We start from the raw sequence: 16,080 nt of genomic DNA on the forward strand, positions 1-16,080 counted from the left end.
TTGGAGAAGATTCTTAGAGATAGGATGTATGCGCATTTAGAAAGGAATAAACTCATTAACGATAGTCAGCATGGTTTTGTGAGAGGGAGGTCATGCCTCACTAACCTGGTGGTGTTTTTTGAAGAAGTGACTAGAATGGTTGACGAGGGAAGGGCCGTGGATGTCATCTATATGGACTTTAGTAAAGCGTTTGACAAAGTCCCTCATGGTAGGCTGGTGAAAAAGGTTGGATCTCATGGGATAAAGGGGGAGGTGGCTAGATGGGTGGAGAACTGGCTTGGTCACAGAAGACAGAGGGTCTTTTTCCGGCTGGAGGCCTGTGACTAGTGGTGTTCCGCAGGGCTCTGTATTGGGATCTCTGCTGTTTGTGATTTATATAAACGATCTGGAAGAAGGTGTAACTGGGGTGATCAGTAAGTTTGCGGACGACACAAAATTGGCTGGACTTGCAGATAGTGAGGAGCATTGTCAGAGGCTACAGAAGGATATAGATAGGCTGGAAATTTGGGCAAAGAAATGGCAGATGGAGTTCAATCCTGATAAATGCAAAGTGATGCATTTTGGTAGAACTAATGTAGGGAGGAGCTATACGATAAATGGCAGAACCATAAAGGGTGTAGATACGCAGAGGGACCTGGGTGTGCAAGTCCACAGATCCTTGAAGGTGACGTCACAGGTGGAGAAGGTAGTGAATATGGCATGTGGCATGCTTGCCTTTATAGGACGGGGCATAGAGTATAAAAGTTGGGGTCTGATGTTGCAGATATATAGAACGTTGGTTCGGCCACATTTGGAATACTGCGTCCAGTTCTGGTCGCCACGCTACCAGAAGGACGTGGAGGCTTTGGAGAGAGTGCAGAGGAGGTTTACCAGGATGTTGACTGGTATGGAGGGGCTTAGTTATGAGGAGAGATTGGGTAAACTGGGGTTGTTCTCCCTGGAAAGACGGAGGATGAGGGGAGACTTAATAGAGGTGTATAAAATTATGAAAGGCATGGATAGGGTGAACGGTGGGAAGCTTTTCCCCAGGTCGGTGGTGACGTTCACGAGGGGTCATAGGTTCAAGGTGAAGGGGGGGAGGTTTAACACAGATATCAGAAGGACATATTTTACACGGAGGGTGGTGGGGGCCTGGAATGCGCTGCCGGGCAAGGTGGTGGAGGCGGACACACTGGGAACGTTTAAGACTTATCTAGACAGCCACATGAACGGAGTGGGAATGGAGGGATACAAAAGAATGGTCTAGTTTGGACCAGGGAGCGGCACACTCCTCACATCCTTTAAAAAGTACCTGGATGAGCACTTGGCAGGTCATAACATTCAGGGCTATGGGCCAAGTGCTGGCAAGTGGGATTAGGTGGGCAGGTCAAGGACTTTAGTGCGTCGGTGCAGACTTGATGGGTCGAAGGGCCTCTTCTGCACTGTAGTATTCTGTGATATAGCCGGGCTGGTGGACAAGAAAGTGTACGGCATGCTTGCCTTCATTGGTCAGGGTACAGAGTATAAAAATTGGCAGGTCATGCTGCAGCTGTACAGAACCTTAGTTAGGCTTCATTTGGAATATTGTGTACAATTCTGGTCACCACACTACCAGGAGGATGTTGCCTGGTGCGGAGGGTATTAGCTTTGAGGAGAGGTTGGATAAACTTGGTTTGTTCTCACTGGAACGGCGAAGGCTGAGGGGCGACCTGATAAATTGTGAGAGGCATGGACAGAATGGATAGTTGAAGTCATTGAAATGTCAATTAGAACATAGAAAAGCTACAGCACAAACAGGCCCTTCGGCCCACAAGTTGCGCCGAACATGTCCTAATCTACTCGGCTTACCCATAACCCTCTATCTTACTAACTTCCATGAACCTATCCAAAAGTCTCTGAAAAGACCCTATCGAATCCGCCTCCACCACCACTACCGGCAGCCGATTCCACGCACCCACCACCCTCTGAGTGAAAAACTTACCCCTAACATCTCCTCTGTACCTACTCCCCAGCACCCTAAACCTGTGACCTCTCACAGCAGACATTTCCACCCTGGGTAAAAGCCTCTGAGAATCCACTCTATCAATACCCCTCAACATCTTATACACCTCTATTAGGTCGCCTCTCATCCTTCGCCTCTCCAAGGAGAAAAGACCAAGCTCTCTCAACCTATCCTCATAAGGCATGCCACCTAATCCAGGCAACATCCTTGTAAATCTCCTCTGCTCCCTTTCAATGGCTTCCACATCCTTTCTGTAATGAGGCGACCAGAACTGGCCACAGTACTCCAGGTGGGGTCTGACCAGGGTCCTATAAAGCTGCAGCATTATCTCCCGAAAATGTCACTCCTAATTGACACAGACACTACTAATTGACACAGACACTCCTAATTGACAGGGACACTCCTAATGGACACGGACACTCCTCATTGACACAGACACTCCTAATTGACAGGGACACTCCGAATGGACACAGACACTCCTAATTGACAGGGACACTCCTAATTGACACAGACACTCCTAATTGACAGGGACACTCCTAATTGACAGGGACACTCCTAATTGACACAGACACTCCTAATTGACACAGACACTCCTAATTGACAGGGACACTCCTAATGGACACAGACACTCCTAATTGACAGGGACACTCCTAATGGACACGGACACTCCTAATTGACACAGACACTCCTAATTGACAGGGACACTCCTAATTGACAGGGACACTCCTAATTGACAGGGACACTCCTAATTGACAGGGACACTCCTAATTGACAGGGACACTCCTAATTGCCACAAACACTCCTAATTGACAGGGACACTCCTAATTGACACAGACACTCCTAATTGACAGGGACACTCCTAATTGACACAAACACTCCTAATTGACAGGGACACTCCTAATTGACACAAACACTCCTAATTGACACAAACACTCCTAATTGACACAAACACTCCTAATTGACACGGACACTCCTAATTGACACAGACACTCCTAATTGACAGGGACACCCCTAATTGACACAGACACTCCTAATTGACACAGGCACTCCTAATTGACACAGACACTCCTAATTGACAGGGACACTCCTAATTGACAGGGACACTCCTAATTGACACGGACACTCCTAATTGACACGGACACTCCTAATTGACACAGACACTCCTAATTGACAGGGACACTCCTAATTGACACAGACACTCCTAATTGACAGGGACACTCCTAATTGACAGGGACACTCCTAATTGACACAAACACTCCTAATTGACAGGGACACTCCTAATTGACACAGACACTCCTAATTGACACAGACACTCCTAATTGACACGGACACTCCTAATTGACACAGACACTCCTAATTGACAGGGACACTCCTAATGGACACAGACACTCCTAATGGACACGGACACTCCTAATTGACACAGACACTCCTAATTGACAGGGCCACTCCTAATTGACAGGGACACTCCTAATTGACAGGGACACTCCTAATTGACACAAACACTCCTAATTGACAGGGACACTCCTAATTGACACAGACACTCCTAATTGACAGGGACACTCCTAATTGACACAAACACTCCTAATTGACAGGGACACTCCTAATTGACACAAACACTCCTAATTGACAGGGACACTCCTAATTGACACAAACACTCCTAATTGACACAGACACTCCTAATTGACACAGGCACTCCTAATTGACACAGACACTCCTAATTGACACAGACACTCCTAATTGACAGGGACACTCCTAATTGACACAAACACTCCTAATTGACACGGACACTCCTAATTGACACAGACACTCCTAATTGACAGGGACACTCCTAATTGACACAAACACTCCTAATTGACACGGACACTCCTAATTGACAGGGACACTCCTAATTGACACAGACACTCCTAATTGACACAGGCACTCCTAATTGACACAGACACTCCTAATTGACACAGACACTCCTAATTGACAGGGACACTCCTAATTGACACAAACACTCCTAATTGACAGGGACACTCCTAATTGACACGGACACTCCTAATTGACACAGACACTCCTAATTGACACAGACACTCCTAATTGACAGGGACACTCCTAATTGACACAGACACTCCTAATTGACAGGGACACTCCTAATTGACACAGACACTCCTAATTGACAGGGACACTCCTAATTGACACAGACACTCCTAATTGACACAGACACTCCTAATTGACACAGGCACTCCTAATTGACACAGACACTCCTAATTGACAGGGACACTCCTAATTGACACAGACACTCCTAATTGACAGGGACACTCCTAATTGACACAGACACTCCTAATTGACAGGGACACTACTAATTGACACAGACACTCCTAATTGACAGGGACACTCCTAATTGACACAAACACTCCTAATTGACACGGACACTCCTAATTGACACAGACACTCCTAATTGACAGGGACACTCCTAATTGACACAAACACTCCTAATTGACAGGGACACTCCTAATTGACAATGACACTCCTAATTGACACAGACACTCCTAATTGACACAGGCACTCCTAATTGACACAGACACTCCTAATTGACACAGACACTCCTAATTGACACGGACACTCCTAATTGACACAAACACTCCTAATTGACACGGACACTCCTAATTGACACAGACACTCCTAATTGACAGGGACACTCCTAATTGACACAGACACTCCTAATTGACAGGGACACCCCTAATTGACACAGACACTCCTAATTGACAGGGACACTCCTAATTGACAGGGACACTCCTAATTGACACAGACACTCCTAATTGACAGGGACACTCCTAATTGACACAGACACTCCTAATTGACAGGGACACTCCTAATGGACACAGACACTCCTAATGGACACGGACACTCCTAATTGACACAGACACTCCTAATTGACACAGACACTCCTAATTGACAGGTACACTCCTAATTGACACAGACACTCCTAATTGACACAGACACCCCTAATTGACACAGACACTCCTAATGGACACAGACACTCCTAATTGACACAGACACTCCTAATTGACACAGACACTCCTAATTGACACAGACACTCCTAATTGACACAGACACTCCTAATGGACACGGACACTCCTAATTGACACAGACACTCCTAATTGACACAGACACTCCTAATTGACACAGACACTCCTAATTGACAGGGACACTCCTAATTGACACGGACACTCCTAATTGACAGGGACACTCCTAATGGACACAGACACTCCTAATGGACACGGACACTCCTAATTGACACAGACACTCCTAATTGACAGGGACACTCCTAATTGACAGGGACACTCCTAATTGACAGGGACACTCCTAATTGACAGGGACACTCCTAATTGACACAAACACTCCTAATTGACAGGGACACTCCTAATTGACACAGACACTCCTAATTGACAGGGACACTCCTAATTGACACAAACACTCCTAATTGACAGGGACACTCCTAATTGACACAGACACTCCTAATTGACACAAACACTCCTAATTGACACGGACACTCCTAATTGACACAAACACTCCTAATTGACAGGGACACTCCTAATTGACACAAACACTCCTAATTGACACAGACACTCCTAATTGACACAGGCACTCCTAATTGACACAGACACTCCTAATTGACACAGACACTCCTAATTGACAGGGACACTCCTAATTGACACAAACACTCCTAATTGACACGGACACTCCTAATTGACACAGACACTCCTAATTGACAGGGACACTCCTAATTGACACAAACACTCCTAATTGACAGGGACACTCCTAATTGACAGGGACACTCCTAATTGACACAGACACTCCTAATTGACACAGGCACTCCTAATTGACAGGGACACTCCTAATTGACACAAACACTCCTAATTGACACGGACACTCCTAATTGACACAGACACTCCTAATTGACAGGGACACTCCTAATTGACACAGACACTCCTAATTGACAGGGACACTCCTAATTGACACAGACACTCCTAATTGACAGGGACACTCCTAATTGACAGGGACACTCCTAATTGACACAAACACTCCTAATTGACAGGGACACTCCTAATTGACACAAACACTCCTAATTGACACAGACACTCCTAATTGACACAGACACTCCTAATTGACACAGACACTCCTAATTGACACAAACACTCCTAATTGACACGGACACTCCTAATTGACACAGACACTCCTAATTGACAGGGACACTCCTAATTGACACAAACACTCCTAATTGACAGGGACACTCCTAATTGACAGGGACACTCCTAATTGACACAGACACTCCTAATTGACACAGACACACCTAATTGACACTGACACTCCTAATTGACACAGACACTCCTAATTGACAGGGACACTCCTAATTGACACAAACACTCCTAATTGACACGGACACTCCTAATTGACACAAACACTCCTAATTGACACGGACACTCCTAATTGACACAGACACTCCTAATTGACAGGGACACTCCTAATTGACACAAACACTCCTAATTGACAGGGACACTCCTAATTGACAGGGACACTCCTAATTGACACAGACACTCCTAATTGACACAGACACTCCTAATTGACACAGACACTCCTAATTGACAGGGACACTCCTAATTGACACAAACACTCCTAATTGACACGGACACTCCTAATTGACACAGACACTCCTAATTGACACAGACACTCCTAATTGACAGGGACACTCCTAATTGACACAGACACTCCTAATTGACAGGGACACTCCTAATTGACAGGGACACTCCTAATTGACACAGACACTCCTAATTGACAGGGACACTCCTAATTGACACAGACACTCCTAATTGAGAGGGACACTCCTAATTGACACAGACACTCCTAATTGACACAGACACTCCTAATTGACACAGACACTCCTAATTGACACAGACACTCCTAATTGACACAGACACTCCTGATTGACAGGTACACTCCTAATTGACACAAACACTCCTAATTGACACAGACACTCCTAATTGACACAGACACTCCTAATTGACACAGACACTCCTAATTGACAGGGACACTCCTAATTGACACGGACACTCCTAATTGACACAGACACTCCTAATTGACACAAACACTCCTAATTGACACAGACACTCCTAATTGACAGGGACACTCCTAATTGACACAGACACTCCTAATTGACACAGACACTCCTAATTGACAGGGACACTCCTAATTGACACAGACACTCCTAATGGACACAGACACTCCTAATTGACAGGGACACTCCTAATTGACACAGACACTCCTAATTGACAGGGACACTCCTAATTGACACAGACACTCCTAATGGACACAGACACTCCTAATTGACAGGTACACTCCTAATTGACACAGACACTCCTAATTGACAGGGACACTCCTAATTGACACAGACACTCCTAATTGACACAGACACTCCTAATGGACACAGACACTCCTAATTGACAGGGACACTCCTAATTGACACAGACACTCCTAATTGACACAGACACTCCTAATTGACAGGTACACTCCTAATGGACACAGACACTCCTAATTGACAGGTACACACCTAATTGACACAGACACTCCTAATTGACAGGGACACTCCTAATGGACACAGACACTCCTAATGGACACGGACACTCCTAATTGACACAGACACTCCTAATTGACACAGACACTCCTAATTGACACAGACACTCCTAATTGACACAGACACTCCTAATTGACAGGTACACTCCTAATTGACACAGACACTCCTAATTGACAGGGACACTCCTAATGGACACAGACACTCCTAATGGACACAGTCACTCCTAATTGACACAGACACTCCTCATTGACACAGACACTCCTAATGGACACAGACACTCCTAATGGACACAGACACTCCTAATTGACACAGACACTCCTAATTGACACAGACACTCCTAATTGACACAAACACTCTTAATTGACACAGACACTCCTAATTGACAGGGACACTCCTAATTGACACAGACACTCCTAATTGACAGGGACACTCCTAATTGACACAAACACTCCTAATTGACACAGTCACTCCTAATTGACAGGGACACTCCTAATTGACAGGGACACTCCTAATTGACACAGACACTCTTAATTGACAGGGACACTCCTAATTGACACAGACACTCCTAATTGACACGGACACTCCTAATTGACACAGACACTCCTAATTGACACAGACACTCCTAATTGACAGGGACACTCCTCATTGACAGAGACACTCCTAATTGACACAGACACTCCTAATTGACAGGGACACTCCTAATGGACACAGACACTCCTAATGGACACAGACACTCCTAATTGACAGGGACACTCCTAATTGACAGGGACACTTCTAATTGACAGGTACACTCCTAATTGACAGGGACACTCCTAATTGACAGGGACACTCCTAATTGACACAAACACTCCTAATTGACAGGGACACTCCTAATGGACACAGACACTCCTAATTGACAGGGACACTCCTAATTGACACAAACACTCCTAATTGACAGGTACACTCCTAATTGACACAGACACTCCTAATTGACACAGACACTCCTAATGGACACAGACACTCCTAATTGACACAGACACTCCTAATTGACAGGGACACTCCTAATTGACACAAACACTCCTAATTGACACAAACACTCCTAATTGACACAGACACTCCTCATTGACACAGACACTCCTAATTGACACGGACACTCCTAATGGACACAGACACTCCTAATTGACACAGACACTCCTAATTGACACAGACACTCCTAATTGACACGGACACTCCTAATTGACACAGACACTCCTAATTGACAGGGACACTCCTAATTGACACAGACACTCCTAATTGACAGGGACACTCCTAATTGACACAGACACTCCTAATTGACAGGGACACTCCTAATTGACAGGGACACTCCTAATTGACACAGACACTCCTAATTGACAGGGACACTCCTAATTGACACAGACACTCCTAATTGACAGGGACACTCCTAATGGACACAGACACTCCTAATGGACACGGACACTCCTAATTGACACAGACACTCCTAATTGACACAGACACTCCTAATTGACAGGTACACTCCTAATTGACAGGTACACTCCTAATTGACACAGACACTCCTAATTGACACAGACACTCCTAATGGACACAGACACTCCTAATTGACACAGACACTCCTAATTGACACAGACACTCCTAATTGACAGGGACACTCCTAATTGACACGGACACTCCTAATTGACAGGGACACTCCTAATTGACAGGGACACTCCTAATGGACACAGACACTCCTAATGGACACGGACACTCCTAATTGACACAGACACTCCTAATTGACAGGGACACTCCTAATTGACAGGGACACTCCTAATTGACAGGGACACTCCTAATTGACAGGGACACTCCTAATTGACAGGGACACTCCTAATTGACACAAACACTCCTAATTGACAGGGACACTCCTAATTGACACAGACACTCCTAATTGACAGGGACACTCCTAATTGACACAAACACTCCTAATTGACAGGGACACTCCTAATTGACACAAACACTCCTAATTGACACAGACACTCCTAATTGACACAGGCACTCCTAATTGACACAGACACTCCTAATTGACACAGACACTCCTAATTGACAGGGACACTCCTAATTGACACAAACACTCCTAATTGACACGGACACTCCTAATTGACACAGACACTCCTAATGGACACAGACACTCCTAATTGACACAGACACTCCTAATTGACAGGGACACTCCTAATTGACACAAACACTCCTAATTGACAGGGACACTCCTAATTGACAGGGACACTCCTAATTGACACAGACACTCCTAATTGACACAGGCACTCCTAATTGACACAGACACTCCTAATTGACACAGACACTCCTAATTGACAGGGACACTCCTAATTGACACAAACACTCCTAATTGACACGGACACTCCTAATTGACACAGACACTCCTAATTGACAGGGACACTCCTAATTGACACAAACACTCCTAATTGACAGGGACACTCCTAATTGACACAGACACTCCTAATTGACACAGACACTCCTAATTGACACAGACACTCCTAATTGACAGGGACACTCCTAATTGACACAGACACTCCTAATTGACAGGGACACTCCTAATTGACAGGGACACTCCTAATTGACACAAACACTCCTAATTGACAGGGACACTCCTAATTGACACAAACACTCCTAATTGACACAGACACTCCTAATTGACACAGGCACTCCTAATTGACACAGACACTCCTAATTGACACAGACACTCCTAATTGACACAGACACTCCTAATTGACACAGACACTCCTAATTGACACGGACACTCCTAATTGACACAGACACTCCTAATTGACAGGGACACTCCTAATTGACACAAACACTCCTAATTGACAGGGACACTCCTAATTGACACAGACACTCCTAATTGACACAGACACACCTAATTGACAGGGACACTCCTAATTGACACAGACACTCCTAATTGACACAGACACTCCTAATTGACACAGACACTCCTAATTGACACAGACACTCCTAATTGACACAGACACTCCTAATTGACAGGGACACTCCTAATTGACACAAACACTCCTAATTGACACGGACACTCCTAATTGACACAGACACTCCTAATTGACACAGACACTCCTAATTGACAGGGACACTCCTAATTGACACAGACACTCCTAATTGACACAGACACTCCTAATTGACACAGACACTCCTAATTGACAGGGACACTCCTAATTGACACAAACACTCCTAATTGACACGGACACTCCTAATTGACACAAACACTCCTAATTGACACGGACACTCCTAATTGACACAGACACTCCTAATTGACAGGGACACTCCTAATTGACACAAACACTCCTAATTGACAGGGACACTCCTAATTGACAGGGACACTCCTAATTGACACAGACACTCCTAATTGACACAGACACTCCTAATTGACACAGACACTCCTAATTGACACAGACACTCCTAATTGACAGGGACACTCCTAATTGACACAAACACTCCTAATTGACACGGACACTCCTAATTGACACAGACACTCCTAATTGACACAGACACTCCTAATTGACAGGGACACTCCTAATTGACACAGACACTCCTAATTGACAGGGACACTCCTAATTGACAGGGACACTCATAATTGACACAGACACTCCTAATTGACAGGGACACTCCTAATTGACAGGGACACTCCTAATTGACACAAACACTCCTAATTGACAGGGACACTCCTAATTGACACAGACACTCCTAATTGACACAGACACTCCTAATTGACACGGACACTCCTAATTGACACAGACACTCCTAATTGACAGGGACACTCCTAATGGACACAGACACTCCTAATGGACACGGACACTCCTAATTGACACAGACACTCCTAATTGACAGGGACACTCCTAATTGACAGGGACACTCCTAATTGACAGGGACACTCCTAATTGACAGGGACACTCCTAATTGACACAAACACTCCTAATTGACAGGGACACTCCTAATTGACACAGACACTCCTAATTGACAGGGACACTCCTAATTGACACAAACACTCCTAATTGACAGGGACACTCCTAATTGACACAAACACTCCTAATTGACACAGACACTCCTAATTGACACAGGCACTCCTAATTGACACAGACACTCCTAATTGACACAGACACTCCTAATTGACAGGGACACTCCTAATTGACACAAACACTCCTAATTGACACGGACACTCCTAATTGACACAGACACTCCTAATTGACAGGGACACTCCTAATTGACACAAACACTCCTAATTGACAGGGACACTCCTAATTGACAGGGACACTCCTAATTGACACAGACACTCCTAATTGACACAGGCACTCCTAATTGACACAGACACTCCTAATTGACACAGACACTCCTAATTGACAGGGACACTCCTAATTGACACAAACACTCCTAATTGACAGGGACACTCCTAATTGACACGGACACTCCTAATTGACACAGACACTCCTAATTGACACAGACACTCCTAATTGACAGGGACACTCCTAATTGACACAGACACTCCTAATTGACAGGGACACTCCTAATTGACACAGACACTCCTAATTGACAGGGACACTCCTAATTGACACAGACACTCCTAATTGACAGGGACACTCCTAATTGACACAGACACTCCTAATTGACAGGGACACTCCTAATTGACAGGGACACTCATAATTGACACAGACACTCCTAATTGACAGGGACACTCCTAATTGACAGGGACACTCCTAATTGACACAAACACTCCTAATTGACAGGGACACTCCTAATTGACACAGACACTCCTAATTGACACAGACACTCCTAATTGACACGGACACTCCTAATTGACACAGACACTCCTAATTGACAGGGACACTCCTAATGGACACAGACACTCCTAATGGACACGGACACTCCTAATTGACACAGACACTCCTAATTGACAGGGACACTCCTAATTGACAGGGACACTCCTAATTGACAGGGACACTCCTAATTGACAGGGACACTCCTAATTGACACAAACACTCCTAATTGACAGGGACACTCCTAATTGACACAGACACTCCTAATTGACAGGGACACTCCTAATTGACACAAACACTCCTAATTGACAGGGACACTCCTAATTGACACAAACACTCCTAATTGACACAGACACTCCTAATTGACACAGGCACTCCTAATTGACACAGACACTCCTAATTGACACAGACACTCCTAATTGACAGGGACACTCCTAATTGACACAAACACTCCTAATTGACACGGACACTCCTAATTGACACAGACACTCCTAATTGACAGGGACACTCCTAATTGACACAAACACTCCTAATTGACAGGGACACTCCTAATTGACAGGGACACTCCTAATTGACACAGACACTCCTAATTGACACAGGCACTCCTAATTGACACAGACACTCCTAATTGACACAGACACTCCTAATTGACAGGGACTCTCCTAATTGACACAAACACTCCTAATTGACAGGGACACTCCTAATTGACACGGACACTCCTAATTGACACAGACACTCCTAATTGACACAGGCACTCCTAATTGACACAGACACTCCTAATTGACAGGGACACTCCTAATTGACACAGACACTCCTAATTGACAGGGACACTCCTAATTGACACAGACACTCCTAATTGACAGGGACACTACTAATTGACACAGACACTCCTAATTGACAGGGACACTCCTAATTGACACAAACACTCCTAATTGACACGGACACTCCTAATTGACACAGACACTCCTAATTGACAGGGACACTCCTAATTGACACAAACACTCCTAATTGACACAGACACTCCTAATTGACACAGGCACTCCTAATTGACACAGACACTCCTAATTGACAGGGACACTCCTAATTGACACAGACACTCCTAATTGACAGGGACACTCCTAATTGACACAGACACTCCTAATTGACAGGGACACTACTAATTGACACAGACACTCCTAATTGACAGGGACACTCCTAATTGACACAAACACTCCTAATTGACACGGACACTCCTAATTGACACAGACACTCCTAATTGACAGGGACACTCCTAATTGACACAAACACTCCTAATTGACAGGGACACTCCTAATTGACAATGACACTCCTAATTGACACAGACACTCCTAATTGACACAGGCACTCCTAATTGACACAGACACTCCTAATTGACACGGACACTCCTAATTGACACGGACACTCCTAATTGACACAGACACTCCTAATTGACAGGGACACTCCTAATTGACACAGACACTCCTAATTGACACAGACACTCCTAATTGACACGGACACTCCTAATTGACACGGACACTCCTAATTGACACAGACACTCCTAATTGACAGGGACACTCCTAATTGACACAGACACTCCTAATTGACAGGGACACTCCTAATTGACACAGACACTCCTAATTGACAGGGACACTCCTAATTGACAGGGACACTCCTAATTGACACAGACACTCCTAATTGACAGGGACACTCCTAATTGACACAGACACTCCTAATTGACAGGGACACTCCTAATGGACACAGACACTCCTAATGGACACGGACACTCCTAATTGACACAGACACTCCTAATTGACACAGACACTCCTAATTGACAGGTACACTCCTAATTGACACAGACACTCCTAATTGACACAGACACTCCTAATTGACACAGACACTCCTAATGGACACAGACACTCCTAATTGACACAGACACTCCTAATTGACACAGACACTCCTAATTGACACAGACACTCCTAATTGACACAGACACTCCTAATGGACACGGACACTCCTAATTGACACAGACACTCCTAATTGACACAGACACTCCTAATTGACACAGACACTCCTAATTGACAGGGACACTCCTAATTGACACGGACACTCCTAATTGACAGGGACACTCCTAATTGACAGGGACACTCCTAATGGACACAGACACTCCTAATGGACACGGACACTCCTAATGGACACGGACACTCCTAATTGACACAGACACTCCTAATTGACAGGGACACTCCTAATTGACAGGGACACTCCTAATTGACAGGGACACTCCTAATTGACAGGGACACTCCTAATTGACACAAACACTCCTAATTGACAGGGACACTCCTAATTGACACAGACACTCCTAATTGACAGGGACACTCCTAATTGACACAGACACTCCTAATTGACACAAACACTCCTAATTGACAGGGACACTCCTAATTGACACAAACACTCCTAATTGACAGGGACACTCCTAATTGACACAGACACTCCTAATTGACACAAACACTCCTAATTGACACGGACACTCCTAATTGACACAAACACTCCTAATTGACAGGGACACTCCTAATTGACACAAACACTCCTAATTGACACAGACACTCCTAATTGACACAGGCACTCCTAATTGACACAGACACTCCTAATTGACACAGACACTCCTAATTGACAGGGACACTCCTAATTGACACAAACACTCCTAATTGACACGGACACTCCTAATTGACACAGACACTCCTAATTGACAGGGACACTCCTAATTGACACAAACACTCCTAATTGACAGGGACACTCCTAATTGACAGGGACACTCCTAATTGACACAGACACTCCTAATTGACACAGGCACTCCTAATTGACACAGACACTCCTAATTGACACAGACACTCCTAATTGACAGGGACACTCCTAATTGACACAAACACTCCTAATTGACACGGACACTCCTAATTGACACAGACACTCCTAATTGACAGGGACACTCCTAATTGACACAGACACTCCTAATTGACAGGGACACTCCTAATTGACACAGACACTCCTAATTGACAGGGACACTCCTAATTGACAGGGACACTCCTAATTGACACAAACACTCCTAATTGACACAGACACTCCTAATTGACACAGACACTCCTAATTGACACAGACACTCCTAATTGACAGGGACACTCCTAATTGACAGGGACACTCCTAATTGACACAAACACTCCTAATTGACACAGACACTCCTAATTGACACAGACACTCCTAATTGACACAGACACTCCTAATTGACACAGACACTCCTAATTGACACAAACACTCCTAATTGACACGGACACTCCTAATTGACACAGACACTCCTAATTGACAGGGACACTCCTAATTGACACAAACACTCCTAATTGACAGGGACACTCCTAATTGACAGGGACACTCCTAATTGACACAGACACTCCTAATTGACACAGACACACCTAATTGACACAGACACTCCTAATTGACACAGACACTCCTAATTGACAGGGACACTCCTAATTGACACAAACACTCCTAATTGACACGGACACTCCTAATTGACACAAACACTCCTAATTGACACGGACACTCCTAATTGACACAGACACTCCTAATTGACAGGGACACTCCTAATTGACACAAACACTCCTAATTGACAGGGACACTCCTAATTGACAGGGACA

The sequence above is a fragment of the Mustelus asterias genome, unplaced genomic scaffold (assembly GCF_964213995.1).
Source record: "Mustelus asterias unplaced genomic scaffold, sMusAst1.hap1.1 HAP1_SCAFFOLD_1656, whole genome shotgun sequence".
In the NCBI taxonomy this organism is placed as follows: Eukaryota; Metazoa; Chordata; class Chondrichthyes; order Carcharhiniformes; family Triakidae; genus Mustelus; species Mustelus asterias.